This window comes from Ambystoma mexicanum, chromosome 5q (assembly GCF_040938575.1).
Source record: "Ambystoma mexicanum isolate Mex_15411 chromosome 5q, UKY_AmexF1_1, whole genome shotgun sequence".
Lineage (NCBI taxonomy): Eukaryota > Metazoa > Chordata > Amphibia > Caudata > Ambystomatidae > Ambystoma > Ambystoma mexicanum.
The window spans coordinates 65,535,446-65,548,981 of record NC_090933.1 but is presented as its reverse complement, the minus strand read 5'-3'; positions in this window follow the sequence as shown (position 1 = coordinate 65,548,981).

Below are 13,536 nucleotides of genomic sequence, written 5' to 3'. Positions count from 1 at the left end.
GGGGTTGAGGGGTGACGGGGTGAGGAGTAAGTGACCCTAGGTGGCCCATTGCCAAATGAGCGTATTGAGCAGGTAAGGGGCAGGAGGGGGATTGGAAGAAGGGGTGGCAGGGTGGAGACGGCAGGAATGGGGGGTAAGGGGAGTTGGGACGTTTTCTTTTTCAAGTTGGGTATGTTATTTCTACCGAAAGCGGAGGAACGCAGAGTTTGTGTGGTGTATGGCTCCGGTAGGTAGTGAAGGGAAGGGACTGGCTGAACTGCTCTGGGTGGGGACGCTTAAGATGAAGGGTCTGAACTCACCTGCCCAGCGCTCACTCGTGTCCAGGGCATTCCGGAATCTGGGTCTGGACATCCTTTTGGTTCAGGAGACGAGATTGGTCATGGCGGAGGATAGGAATATTGTATTGTATTGTATTGTATTTGGTTATTTATATAGCACTCTTTCCCCACTTGTGTGGCCTCAATGCGCTTTTGTCCTCGGTTGGAATGCCCTTGGTGACCGTAGTTGATGTGGTTTGAAATTCAAGGGAGTTTAGCTTAGGAGATGCATGTGTGCATGTTGCTGTTCTAAGATTTAGGGGGCTGGCAAGGCTCGACTAAGCAGTCCAAAAGAGGTCAGACACATGGGTGGGTGCTTTTGAGGTTTAGAGATAGATTACTATTGTTGAGAGAGTCTTTGTGAGGCCAACTATACCGGGTTCCTTTTGGGTGGTGGTCGATGTATGCTAGTGGCAGAGGTGTTGAGGTATGTCAGGTGTTTCAGTCTGGATGGCTATGTGGGAACTAGACCGGATATGCTTAGCCATAGCCTTATGTATGCATTGGCCGTGCTTGCGGCCTGTGTCCACCCTAGTGGTGTGAGATATACGTACCGTAGGCTTCGAGATTGCTCTGCTCGGGCAATATTTGTCCAGGTCTAGAATTGAGAGTCCTATACCAATGGGCAAAGGTTTCATATTGTAGCAGGTTTCCGGATATATTAAAAAAAGATGGAGGCTACACCTTGATTTGAGAGTCCTGTATGGTGGGAGAAAAGGCTTACAACGATCAATGCAATTTGAGTAGGAGACAGAACACAGCTAGGTTTGAGAGTCCCATATAGTGGCAGAGGGGCCTACACCTAACAATGCAATTTGAGTAAAAGACAAAACACAGCTAGGCCTGAGAGTCCTGCATAGTGGGAGACAGGCCTACAACTGACAATGCAGTTTGAGTAGAAGACAGAACACAACTAGGTTTGAGAGTCCCGTATAGTGGGAGAGAGGCCTACACATAACAATGCAATTTGAGTAATAGACAAGCACAGCTAATCTTGATAGTGCTGTATTGTGGGATAGGGGACTACGCTTAACAATGCAATTTGAGAACAGGATATAACACAGCTAGGTTTGAGAGTCCTGTATAATGGGAGAAGGGCCTACGCCTAACAATGCAATTTGAGAACCGGATATACTACAGCTAGGTTTGAGAGTCCTGTATGGTGGGAGTGAGGCCTATGCCTAACAATGTAATCTGGGAACAGGATATAACACAGCTAGGTTTGAGAGTGCCACATAGTGGGAGAGATGCCTTCGCCTAACAATGAAATGTGAGTAGAAGACAGAACACAGCTAGGTTTGAGAGTCCTGTATAGTGGGAGAGAGGCCTACAACTAACAATGCAATTTGAGTAAAGGACAAAACACGGCTAGGCCTGAGAGTCCTGTATAGTGGGAGGGAGGCCTTCGCCTAACAATGCAATTTTAGAACATGATATAACACAGCTAGGTTTGAGAGTCCTGTAAAGTGGGAGAGAATCCTACACCTAACAATGTAATTTGAGTAGAAGACAGAATACAGCTAGGTTTGAGATTCACGTATATTCGGAGAGGAGGCCTACACCTAACAATGCAATTTGAGTAAAGGACAAAACAGAGCTAGGCCTGAGAGTCCTGTATAGTGGGAGAGAGGCCTACGCCTAACAATGTAATTTGAGAACACAATATAACACAGCTAGGTTTGAGAGTTCTGTATAGTGGTAGAGAGGCCTACAACTAGCAATGCAATTTGAGTAGAAGACAAAACACAGCTAGGCGTGAGAGTCCTGTATAGTGGGACAGATGGAGGAAGAGTATAGTAATTACAGTGTTGTACCAGTGCGGGTGTGTTTGCTAAGTGGCCGGGCTTCGGGGTAGAGTAATTGCTCTACTCCCCATTCAATCTGCCCCCCCCATGTCATAATGCCTACCCCCGGAGCACCAGGCCAGGCCCAGCACCCCCGGAAGCAGGCATCATGCCCTCAGGTAAAAGCCCAGCGGCCCCTTATAGGGGCTCTTTGGACTCAGTCCTGGCGCCATAGGCGCCAGGCTCATAAAGGGAGGTGTTTTGTGCACTTACCTGATGCAGACCATGCTGCACGCTTCAGGCCTCCCTGAGACCTGAAAGGGACTATTTTTTCATAGGGACTATTTTTTCACTCGGGCGTGGCCAGGGAAGGATACATACCTAGTTGGGGAAGGATACATACCTGGGACTTCTTTGGAGGCTATTTAAGCCAAGCCCAGACAGCAGCTCATGCTTCGCGTTGTTCTGCTTCCTGCAGCTTAACGCTCACCGTGTCTGCTCCTGCTCCTGGACTCCAGCCACGCCCGCCTCGAACCTGAAAGACCTGCAAGGAAGGAAGAGAAGAGAAAGGTGAAAACCAAGGACTATTTCAAACTTCTTACCTGCATCCGGAATCTTCTCGCCAGCATCCCTGAAGAAAGACTTCCATTTAAAAGCATTGCGTTGCTCGCTGCAGCGCCACGCTTCAATCACCTGTCCTCGAGACATCTCCCGGCTCCATCCCGGCTGTCCGCATCGGACGCCACATCTCTGCACCTAGGGGAGAGAGGAAGAAACAAAAGGTGAGCAGAAGGAACACAGAAGGAAAGCCTGATTAACAGCCATAATACTTACTGGCTTTTCTTCCACATTTCGGGTCGGCGCCGCCCCGTTGGCAGGTACCGTACCCCGGCCCCGATGGGGAAAGGACAAGAGACATTTCTGGGGAATGAGAAGGACATTTAGAGGGATCGCCCTCATCACTACTCACCTCGGCAGTTTAACCCCTCGACGCATCGCCTTCATTCTGCACCTGAAATAAAGGACAGATCACAGGTTAGAAAGACAACATAAAGGGGGCCTCACTTGAACTTTGAACTTTCATACTTACGGCGCATCGCTCAGGAAAGTCAAGTGGATTTTGCCAGCACCATTCTGAAAACCAGTGAAGTAACTGGACGAACGCGCGCCCCTGCACCAGAAGCAGGATGGAGAGTTCATCCTTCCAAACCATAAGGTGAGCTTAAACCGGGGTTTGGAGGAAGTTAGAGAGGAATGAAGGGGGAAGGGGGCAGCTAGCACACTATTCTGCAGACTGTTAATCCCCTTTCTCATCTGCAGAAGGATATTCCTACGGGCCAGGCAAGTACGATTTGGAGGTCCTGTCCAATCGGTGTTCCGGGTCCTGCGCATCACGCTAGAAGAGGCCACAGCAATCCAGACTAGATGAGCGCCCCGTGGGAACCAGGTGAGCGTTACACCCCACCAGTACGGTGGGGGGGCAGATTGGGCAGGCTTTTTGGGTCTCAGGAGAGGTTAAGAAGGGTGAAGTTGGAATCCTCCTGAGTAGAAGGCTGTGTATGGGGGACCCAAGGGATTGGAAGAGGGCTGATGGAAGGGTGCTCATCGTCACAGGCACTATTGGGGGCGGGGTACAGTTCTCGGTGGCCACTGTCCAGTTTTCCAATCAAGGCTAGCAGAGGTTTCTAATGGAGGCATTGATGGAGATATTTTGGGAGTGTAAGGACTTGCTCCTGATGGGAGGTGATTTCAACATGTGGGCGGATCCGGAGTTGGATAGGTGGAGGTGTGGGGGAGACACGAGAGTGGTGCAGGGGAGGATGAAGGGAGGGGTGGGCTTCTGTGATTACCTGGATCAACAGGGGCTGGTGGACATTTGGAGGGAATGCTACCCGGGGATGAGGGGGTATACTTTCTTTTCCCCACCACATGGATCACGCACACAAATCAACTATTGCTGCTTGCCAAGAGAACACTTGGGGCAGGTGACTTCATGTGACTTGGGCCCCATCAGCTGGACAGTCTTAATGAATAGTTCCATCATCGGTCCGAACACAAGGGAGTCTATTTGGAAATAGAATGACACATTGTTGGGAGATGGGGTCTTCTTGGAGGACAGGAGGAAAGCGGCAGGGGAGTTCTTTCAGTTTAACAACACGGAGGAAGTGCAACAGTGTACTGTGTGGGAGGCAGCAAAGGTGACATGGAGAGGGGAGTTGATAAGGAAGGGGGCCTCCAAAAAAAGGGAAAGTACTCTGATAGCAGAGAAACTCTAGAGAGAGATCCGTGCTCTAGAGGCTAGGGTTCGGACAGAGGCCCAGCCAGACAGGGAACAACTGAAGGAGGCCGGGAAGAAGAGGCAGGAGCTGAAAGCATTGGAGGTGGGTAGAGTGGTGAGCTAATTACAGTTTTTGAGGCAATGATACCATAAGAAAGGCGACAAGGCGGACGCCCTGCTTGCAGCACGGCTCCGAGGACAGGGAGCGGAGCGCTGGGTGGAGAGGATCAGGGACGTAGAAGGGCGGTACACTCCTCGGCTGGTGAAATTGCACAAGAATTTGCCACGTTCTATGTGGACCTATAAGCTGTGGAAAAGGAGGTGGATGAGCAGAAGCTAGAGAGGTATTGACAGGGAGTCCCCCTCCCCCGGCTCAGCATTGTGGAAGGGCTAGAATTGGAGGGCCCCTATAACTTGTGGTCAAGTGCTGCAGGCCATTCAGAGAATGAAGATGGGGAGAGCACCGGGAGATGACGGTTATACGGTGGGATTCTATAAAATATTTGCGAGTGAATTGGGTCCCCACCTAGTGAAGCTCTACAATCACATATTGGAAATGGGCAGGACCCCTGACTCCTTTGGGCGGGCAATGATATTGGTAATTCCAAAGGAAGGGAGGGACCAACTTAGTTGTTAATCCTATCAGCCCATATCCCTCCTCAATGTTGATGCTAAGATTTTTACACAAATATTGTCCCCCAGAATGGAACGAGTTATGCCCAGTCTAGTTCACTCCAACCAAGTGGCATTCATCACAGGGAGACAGGGGGCTTACACACTGTGTAAGATGCTGCACGTTATGGATGCAGCGAGAGGGAAGGGAAATAACCCCACATTGTTGTCCCTTGATGCCGAAAAGACTTTCGACAGGGTGGACGGGGCCCTTTTATGCACAGTCATGCGGAAGTATGGTTTTGGGTACTAGACTCTTAACGGGATCAACGCATTTTATACTAATTCCATGAGGAGGGCTGCGGTTAACAGGAAACTCTCTTGGGCACTTGAATTGAGGCGGGGAACGAGGTAGATATACTCACTCTCGCCCATTGCTGATGCCCTCTCATTGGAGCCACTAGTGGCGAAGTTGCGAAAGGCTCCTCAGGTGGAGGGAATCCGAGTGGGTGAGAGAGACTTCAAATTGGGGATATACGCTGATGATGTCTTGTTGCATCTGAGTAACCCACACTGTTCAGTCCCGGCAGCTATGAGTTTGATTGAGGAATATGGATCCTCTCAGGGTTTAAGGTTAACCGGCAGAATTCGGTCTTCTTCCCCTTCCCCTTTGACATAGAAGGGGAGAGAGACGTTGCCATCCTCCAGACATTGGGAATGGAGATCCAGCTAAACAGTATCCAATATTTGGGGGTTAACATTACTAGGGCATTGGGGGATCTGAGCAGGGCTAACTACCCTCCACCCCCGTCCTGAAGAAGCTGTATGGGGACATGCCGGTTTGGAGCAACTACACTATATCATGGATGGGCCACTTGAACGTCCTTAAAATGAACTTTCTCCCACGGTTGTTATACATGTTCCAGATGTTGCTGGTTAGGGTGCCTGACACACTTCTGAGAGAGGCCAAAGGGCGAATGATCAGGTTTCTGTGGCAGGGGAACAAGCTGCGGGTGGAGTATGGTACCCTGGTGCTGCCGAAGGATCAAGGAGGGGTGGGCCTACCAGACCTTGACTTGTATTACAAGGCTGCCCAATTGAGCGTTTTGGTGCCACACTTGCGGGAAGATCCAGATAAATAATGGGTCAATTTGGAAAATTGTCACCTCCACCCTGCTACGGTTGGGGAATGGCTCTGGGTCCCTAGAGAAAAGATGCCTCAAAGGTTTAGAGAACACCCTGTATTGGGAGTACTGTGAGAAATTTGGAGACCTGGTCCGGGGATGAGGGGGGTAACTATGTGTCCCTCTCCTTTGAGCCACCTTTGGGTCCCTCTGATGTGGAATGGCATTCCGGAGCCGGGGAGATATCAGGCATGGTTCAAGGCAGTGCTTGCCAGAGTTGGACACTTGTGGGTGGGGGGACATTTCATTACGATCCAAGAGCTGGAATCGGCTTTGGGTATTGGAAAGTTGTCGGTTTTTCTATACTTACACTTGAAGGGGGTTGTTACTGCCAAAAAGTGGAAAGAGTCAGTCCAGAGAGCGCCCACTGGGACGGAAAAGATGCTGGACACACATGGGGACATGAAAGGGCTAATCTCTCAATTATATGCATCACTTGTGGCGGAAGGGGCGTCAGGTAGTATGGAGGGACTTCGCTCAAGGTGGGAAAGGGATCTGCCTGTGGGCAAAGATGTGTAGGAGAGCTTTTAAGACCTCTGTAGCTTGTCAATATAAAATGTATGGAGTGAAACTTCTACATCACTGGCAATATGACCCGGTGAGGATCTCTCGGACTTTCCCATCTGTGAGCCCTTTCTGCTGGCGCGCTTTTGGAGAAAGTGCGGATTACTGGCATATGTGGTGGGGCTGTCGGAAGGTGCTGGTGTTCTGGGTGGAAGTCCTTGGGTGGATCAAGGAGGTGGAGAGCCTGGATCCCATGCTGGTGCTGTTTGGAATGGAGTGGGAGGAGGATAGAGGGAAGGTACTGCCCCACATGGCTCATTTTCTGTTGTTGGACGCTAGAGCATGCCTGGCTAGGAATTGGAAGAGGGACAAACTCCCAGAGAAGGGTTAATGGTTCGTGATGGCTAAGGACATTTACCTGATGGAAAAAATTACAGTGGCGCTGCATGGAGGGAGCTCAGTGTTGGAAAGGGAATGGTTGGGTTTTTGTAGCAAATACATTGTTAGATATTGAAGACACTGGAGCTCCACGATAAAACACAATGCATCTAAGCGAATAGGGAGTCAGTGGGGCAGTGGGTCACAGGGCCCTTTAGAATGTTGTTGTTGTTTTTTTTTTTTAAAACATTTTTTTATTGATGATCTCAGCAGTTACATTGTCACCTAGTTAACACAGTTTACAGTAGCATATACAACAATATTACCATTGAATGTTTTACAATCTGTCGTTTACATGGTTGTTTCATTGTCTGAAAGCATATCACAGAGGTATGCCCTGAAGGGGCCCCAGATGTCCTTTGGCCTGCTCATACTTGGTTGAGTCAGTACATACTGCTCCTCGCATTCATTAATGTAGGTTAACTCACGCAGGAAAGTGTCCTTGGTGGGGGTGTTCAGGCTCTTCCACGCCTTCAGTATACATCTCTTGGCTATGACACATGACACATTGAACAGCCTCCTGATTTTCTCGGAATATTTACCAATATCACCAAACAGATATTTTTGTGGGGTCAAGTGTGGGGGATCTGTGTGATTTCAGTTAACATATCTGCAACCCTCTCCCAGAACCGTGCAACAGCTGGACATTCCCAATATATATAGTAGGATCCCGCTGCTGGGGACCCACACTTAGGGCAGTTGCCTGGTTCATCAGGCGTAAATGTAGCGATCCTGGCGGGGGTATAGTGCAGTCTGTTTAGGATTTTAAACTGTATTTGGGGCAATCCCGCATTAAGGGACACTCTCTTCGTGAGTGTGCAGTATCTTGCCCACCTATCTTCGGGTATTGGCATTTTCATATCTGCTTCCCATTTCTCCTTCACCTGATTGGTCGTAGAGGAGTAAGTCTGTATTATCTTGTAAAGTTTGGAAATTCCCAGTCCACCCTGTGTTGTGACCAGCTGTATGCACGGGTGGGAAGGGGGCTCATCTGGGAAGGATGGCCAGCGTGCTTGATATGCGGACCTCATTCGGTAGTACTGTAGTGTCCGGAGTTGCCCACCTCCCATACCCCTCGTAAACACAGCCAGGGTCGCGAATTTTCCCTCTATGTACATGTCTCCCACTTTCATCTCTGTGTTCGGGTCCCAAGCCTCCTGTATACTGGTGTCAAATGTGGGGAGGGGGGTTGGGGTATTTCCACAGGGGGATCTCTGGGTTATATGGGGTCTCTATTTTCAGTTTTTTATATATAGCTCCCCTGGCCTTTACCGTGCAGCTCACAGGGTCAAATTCACAAGAGTCCTTATGTCGAGCGCTGAAGATGACCGACCTAATGTCGATGGGCATCATGGTGTATTCTTCTATTCACGTGTGAGGTGAGTTGTCCGATTCATCGTACCAGTATCTTGCAAACTCTGCCTGTGCCACCGTGTAATAAAGCTCAAAGTCTGGTGCAGCTATACCCCCCATTTCATACGGTTCTGTCATTCTCTCCCAGCTGATCCTAGCTGTCTTCCCGTTCCAAAGAAACGACACTACTATGGATCGAAGCCTGGAGAAGAACTCCCTCCCCGGCCATATAGGGATATTTACAAATAGATATAGCAGTTTTGGAAGTACAATTATTTTAAGAATGGCAATCCTGCCGTGTAATGAAGTTGGGAGATGCCTCCAAACCTGCAGTTTAGTGTTAAGTGTTTGTAGTGCCCGATCATGATTATCAGCGTATAAGGTTTGTTTATTGCTAGAAACCAGTACCCCAAGGTATCTGATGTGGTGTTCAGACCATTTGAGGCCGCGCATTTGAGCTGGGCATTTTGTGGGGGGGGGGTGAGCGGGAATACTTCTGATTTGGCATTGTTAATCGTATATCCCCAAGTACTCTGCAAATTCATTGATGTCTGTCATGAGAGGGACAATGTTTTTGTCGGGTTCACGGACATAAAGCAGTGTATCATCCGCGTATAATGATATTATTTGGGTGGCTCCCTTCAGCGTTATGCCACTGTTGTTATGTCTTAACCGTATTGCCGTCGCCATGGGTTCAATTGTCAGGGCAAAAAGGATAGGGGAGAAGGGACACCCCTGCCTGGTACCCCTGCCTAGCTTGAACAGTTCAGATATAGTCCTTTTCGTGCATACTTTCGCACTTGGAGCTGTATAAAGCAGTTTGACATATTGGATGAAATACAGTCCCACCCCGAACGCCTCCAATACCAGAAAGAGGTACTCCCAGGAGACCGAGTCAAACGCTTTCTCGGCTTCAAGGGATATCGCTACTGCTTGTTTATTTGGATTAATCTGTGACATTATGCCGAATAGCCTACGTAGGTTTAAGGCAGTGGATCTTTGGGGAATAAACCCGCTTTGATCCGCGTGTACTAGTATTGGCGTTACAGGTAGCATGCGGTTCGCCAGCACTTTCGCAAAAATCTTGGCATCCACGTTTATCAGGGACAGCGGTCTATAGGATGACATATCCTGTGGCGGGCGTCGGGGTTTGGTCAGCACTATAATTATGGCCTCGCGCATCGATTGTGGCAAAATTTGTTTTCCCAGGGCCTCTCCCCACACTTCCAGCAAAACGGGGACCAATTCTTCCCGGAATTCCTTATGGAATTCCACTCCAAGGCCATCCGAGCCCGGCGCTTTGCCAGACGCAAGCCCCTTGATTGCCTCGGTGAGCTCCTCTGCCGTGACAGGTTGCTCCAATATTAGTTTATTTTCTTCTGTAAGTTTAGGGAGGTCCAATGTAGCAAGGTAGTTTTTTATCTCATCTGGGGATTTCCTATCTTTATTCGCGTGTAGTGTTTTGTAAAAATCAACAAATTCATCATTTATTCCCTGCTCGCTTGTTATTATCACGTTTGTGCCGTGTGAATTGATGCGATCGGGGCCATTTGTTTTTCATGCTTAACCAGATTGGCCAGCATTTTCCCTGCTTTATTCCCTTCCCCATATCTGCGAGCCCTTGCAGGGGCTGCTATATATTGTACCTCCCTTACTGCCAGTCGGTCAAATTCCCTGAGAGATTTGTGTATTTCAGCCAGGGTGTCTCCACCGTGTGTCCGGCTGTAAACTTCCTCTAGTACGTTCAGTTCCTTCTCCACCCTCTCAAGGTCCCGTCGTACCTCCTTTAGAAGGCCCGTTGTTTTAGATATCAGGACCCCTCTCGCCCAGACTTTAAATGCTTCCCAAACCGACGAGATGTGGTCGACAGACCCGATGTTGTCTGCAAAGAAGTTGGCAATTTCTGTGTGTAGGGTTTCAGTAACGTTTGGGTCTTTTAATATATCTCTAGACATTCTCCATCTCCTAGTCCAGTGTCACCGGGGAGTGATCAGATAGTGTGCGTGGAAGGATTTCGCAATTATGTAGGGCGTGTGTTGTATTTGAGGGGACGAACCAATAGTCTATGCGCGACTCGCTGTCATGTACGGAAGAGTAGAACGTGTAAAGCTTGCTTGTTGGGTGGAGCACTCTCCAGGCATCCAGCATGGATAGTTGCTGGATGATCTGTTTCAAAGCTAGCACTGTCTTGGAAGGCAGCCTGATTGCCTTGGCGCATCTGTCCAGGGTCTGATCGAGCACCACATTAAAGTCCCCTCCCCATAGTATAGTTGCCGTTTCGTGCTTAACAAGGATCTCCAGTATGTGTAAATAGAAGTCTGGGTCATCGAGATTGGGGCCATAGGTATTCACCAGGGTCGTGTGTTCCCCCGCAATTTCCCCCAGACCAACACATATCTGCCCATCGAATCCATAAGGTGGCCCTTGTCGATGAACCCTAGTGATTTGTGAATGAGAGTGCATACGCCTTTGGACTGCGAGGAGTAATTCGTGTAGTAGCGCTGTTTGCCCCATTTTGCCAGTATTTTCTCATTAGCCGAGCCCTGTGCATGCGTTTCTTGCAACATTAAAATGTGGGGCCCATGCCTGGTGACAGAATTACCAACCTTCCTGGCCTTCATTGGGTTGTTTAGGCCTAGAACATTCCATGACATTAGTTTAATCTTCAACCCGTCACCCATTTCCTTTATATATACATTGCAATGTATTGTAACAACCATTAATGTACGAGTGACCAGAACTAGGGTAGCACCAGTACCTGCGAGACCTTATTTCAACAAACCAACAACCTTCAACAGTGCAAACTCTCCTCCCAGACTTAAACTTGTCCGGTTGGTTATCACAACAAAAAAACTTCCCCCCTCGGTTTATCCCACCCTCCACCCACATCATCTGCCCCAACTTGACGATGGACCCAAATAACCAATTGGAACATTCCTGAGGGTGCTTCGTTGCCATCCAATGACCAGCCGTCTGGTCGCCCACATGGGAGACTCTACGGCCCGATAACATCGGATCTTAGTCGGGTACAGCTGTGTTGGCTTTGCAGAAAGAAAAGCATGTTACTGCTGCAAAGGAGGCGTAATTATCCGTCTATCGTGTCTCCTCTGCCTTCACCCGGGCCGGGTCTTGCATTTGGGTCCCTTATGCGATCTCTGGGGGGCAGTGGAATGGAGGCCTCCACGTATGCCATTGTCTCCGTAGGGTTTTCAAAAAAATGGGCCCTGCCTCCATGTTCGATTCTCATTTTCGCAGGGAAAATTAGAGCATAAGGCGTGTTGCGGAGCCGTAACTGTTGCTTGACAAACTCATAGGATCTACGTTGTGCTTGTATGTTTGCAGAAAAGTCTGGATATATATGGATCCTGTTTTCTTCCTGGTGCAATGTCCTTTTTTCCCTGGCTAGACGGAGTATCGTGTCCCTGTCCCTATAATTCAGGAGACGTGCAATAATGGTTCGGGGTGGAGTGCCCGTCTTGGGGGTTAGTGCAAGGGTGCGATGAGCTCTTTCAACGAGGAAATGGTTTGAAAGAGATTCTTCCCCCAGTACGGATTTCAGCAGTTCTTTCACCTGCCTTTCCATGGAGCCTTTGCCAAACGCCTCAGCCACCCCTACAATGCGGATATTGTTCCTGCGGGACCTGGATTCGAGATCCTCGCACTTGTTCTGAGTCTTGCGTAGCTCCGTCTGGAGTAGGGCTATAACCCGGCCATGTTGCGAAAGCACATCTTCATTTACACCTATCCTGTTTTCTGCTTCCGAAATGCATGCGCTTTCCTTTTCCACTCGTGCTTTCAAGGATCCAATCGTCGCCACTATGTCGTCCAGTTTTACGTTGACGGCAAGAAACCCATTCTGCACAATTGTTGCCAGGCGGTCCAGGGGATCTGTGTCTCGACTTTCCGGTGTTGTCACCTGCGGCTGGGAGCTGGCGAAGGAGTCCATTGGGCCTGTCTTTCTGCCCCCTGTGGCCTTCTTCTCAGTGCGGCCCATTAGGCAAAGTGACCACCTGCAGAATGGATTGTGCTCTCCCACGTGAATGGAACCGCTGTCCCTGCATTCAGTTATTGCCCACTGTGGCTACAATGGAGGTTGACAATGCAGCCCCGTCCCTGATCCCACAGCCAGGGTGCGCCGCAGTGCAGGCAGGAAACTGGGACTTTGTCGCTATGGGCGAAAGATCTTCACTGCAGGGGCCTAGTTACGGAACCACCCAGCTCCGGCGTATGAACGGGTATTGGCCACAGGGTATGCCGTCCAAGTTGGTGAGGTACTCGGCATGTTGAGCAAGTTTCACACCCAGGAGCCATCCACGCTCCCCGCCTCTCCTCCGAGCCGCATGGAGGCCTTGGTCTTGTTGATGCGACCGAGGCTGTATCTCGTCGTGCCTCCCCTAGGTGTTGGCTGCCCGATGTTACAGGGCCCCCGGCACTCCCCGCCTCCTACAGCGGCCCACTTACTTCACTAGCGCGTCTCCACTGGACTTCTGCCGCAGGGGCGCGCGCTCCAATCCCGGCCGACTTCAAGCACTCGGTGTGGGCCCTCACAGGCCCGATGAGGAGGGAGCTGCCCCAAGCTCTCGTTCGGCGAAGAGGGGGAGCCGGAGCGCCGCCGCCCCTTTGCAGCGCCCGTATGTTGGTAGGCCACACCTCCCCCTCCGGGTTCGCGTGGGAGCAGTGTGGAGGCCAGCAGCGGTTACGTCTCAGCTCTCTGAGAGCCGCGACTTCATCAACCAATATCTCCTCAATCCCAGTGTCGACGAGCTCTGTTTTTTAAGGGGCACTTCCTCGGGTCCTCCGCCACCGTATTTTGTAAATATTTTCTGAGCAGTTGTTGACTGGAAGGATATTCGGGGTAACAGGATTTCTCTCGAGCCGGAGCTCTCCACCTAGGCGGCCATCTTCGACGTGCGCAACAGCGCCCCCCCAGCCCTTTAGAATGTTGTTAACGGTGGGGAACCTCATGGAGCCATAAAATAGGGCCAGCTTTGAGATATGTGTGGAAGTAGGGGTGCTGTGGGAATTAACTACCTATGGTTGTGTTATTGGTTGTGGAGGGAGGGATG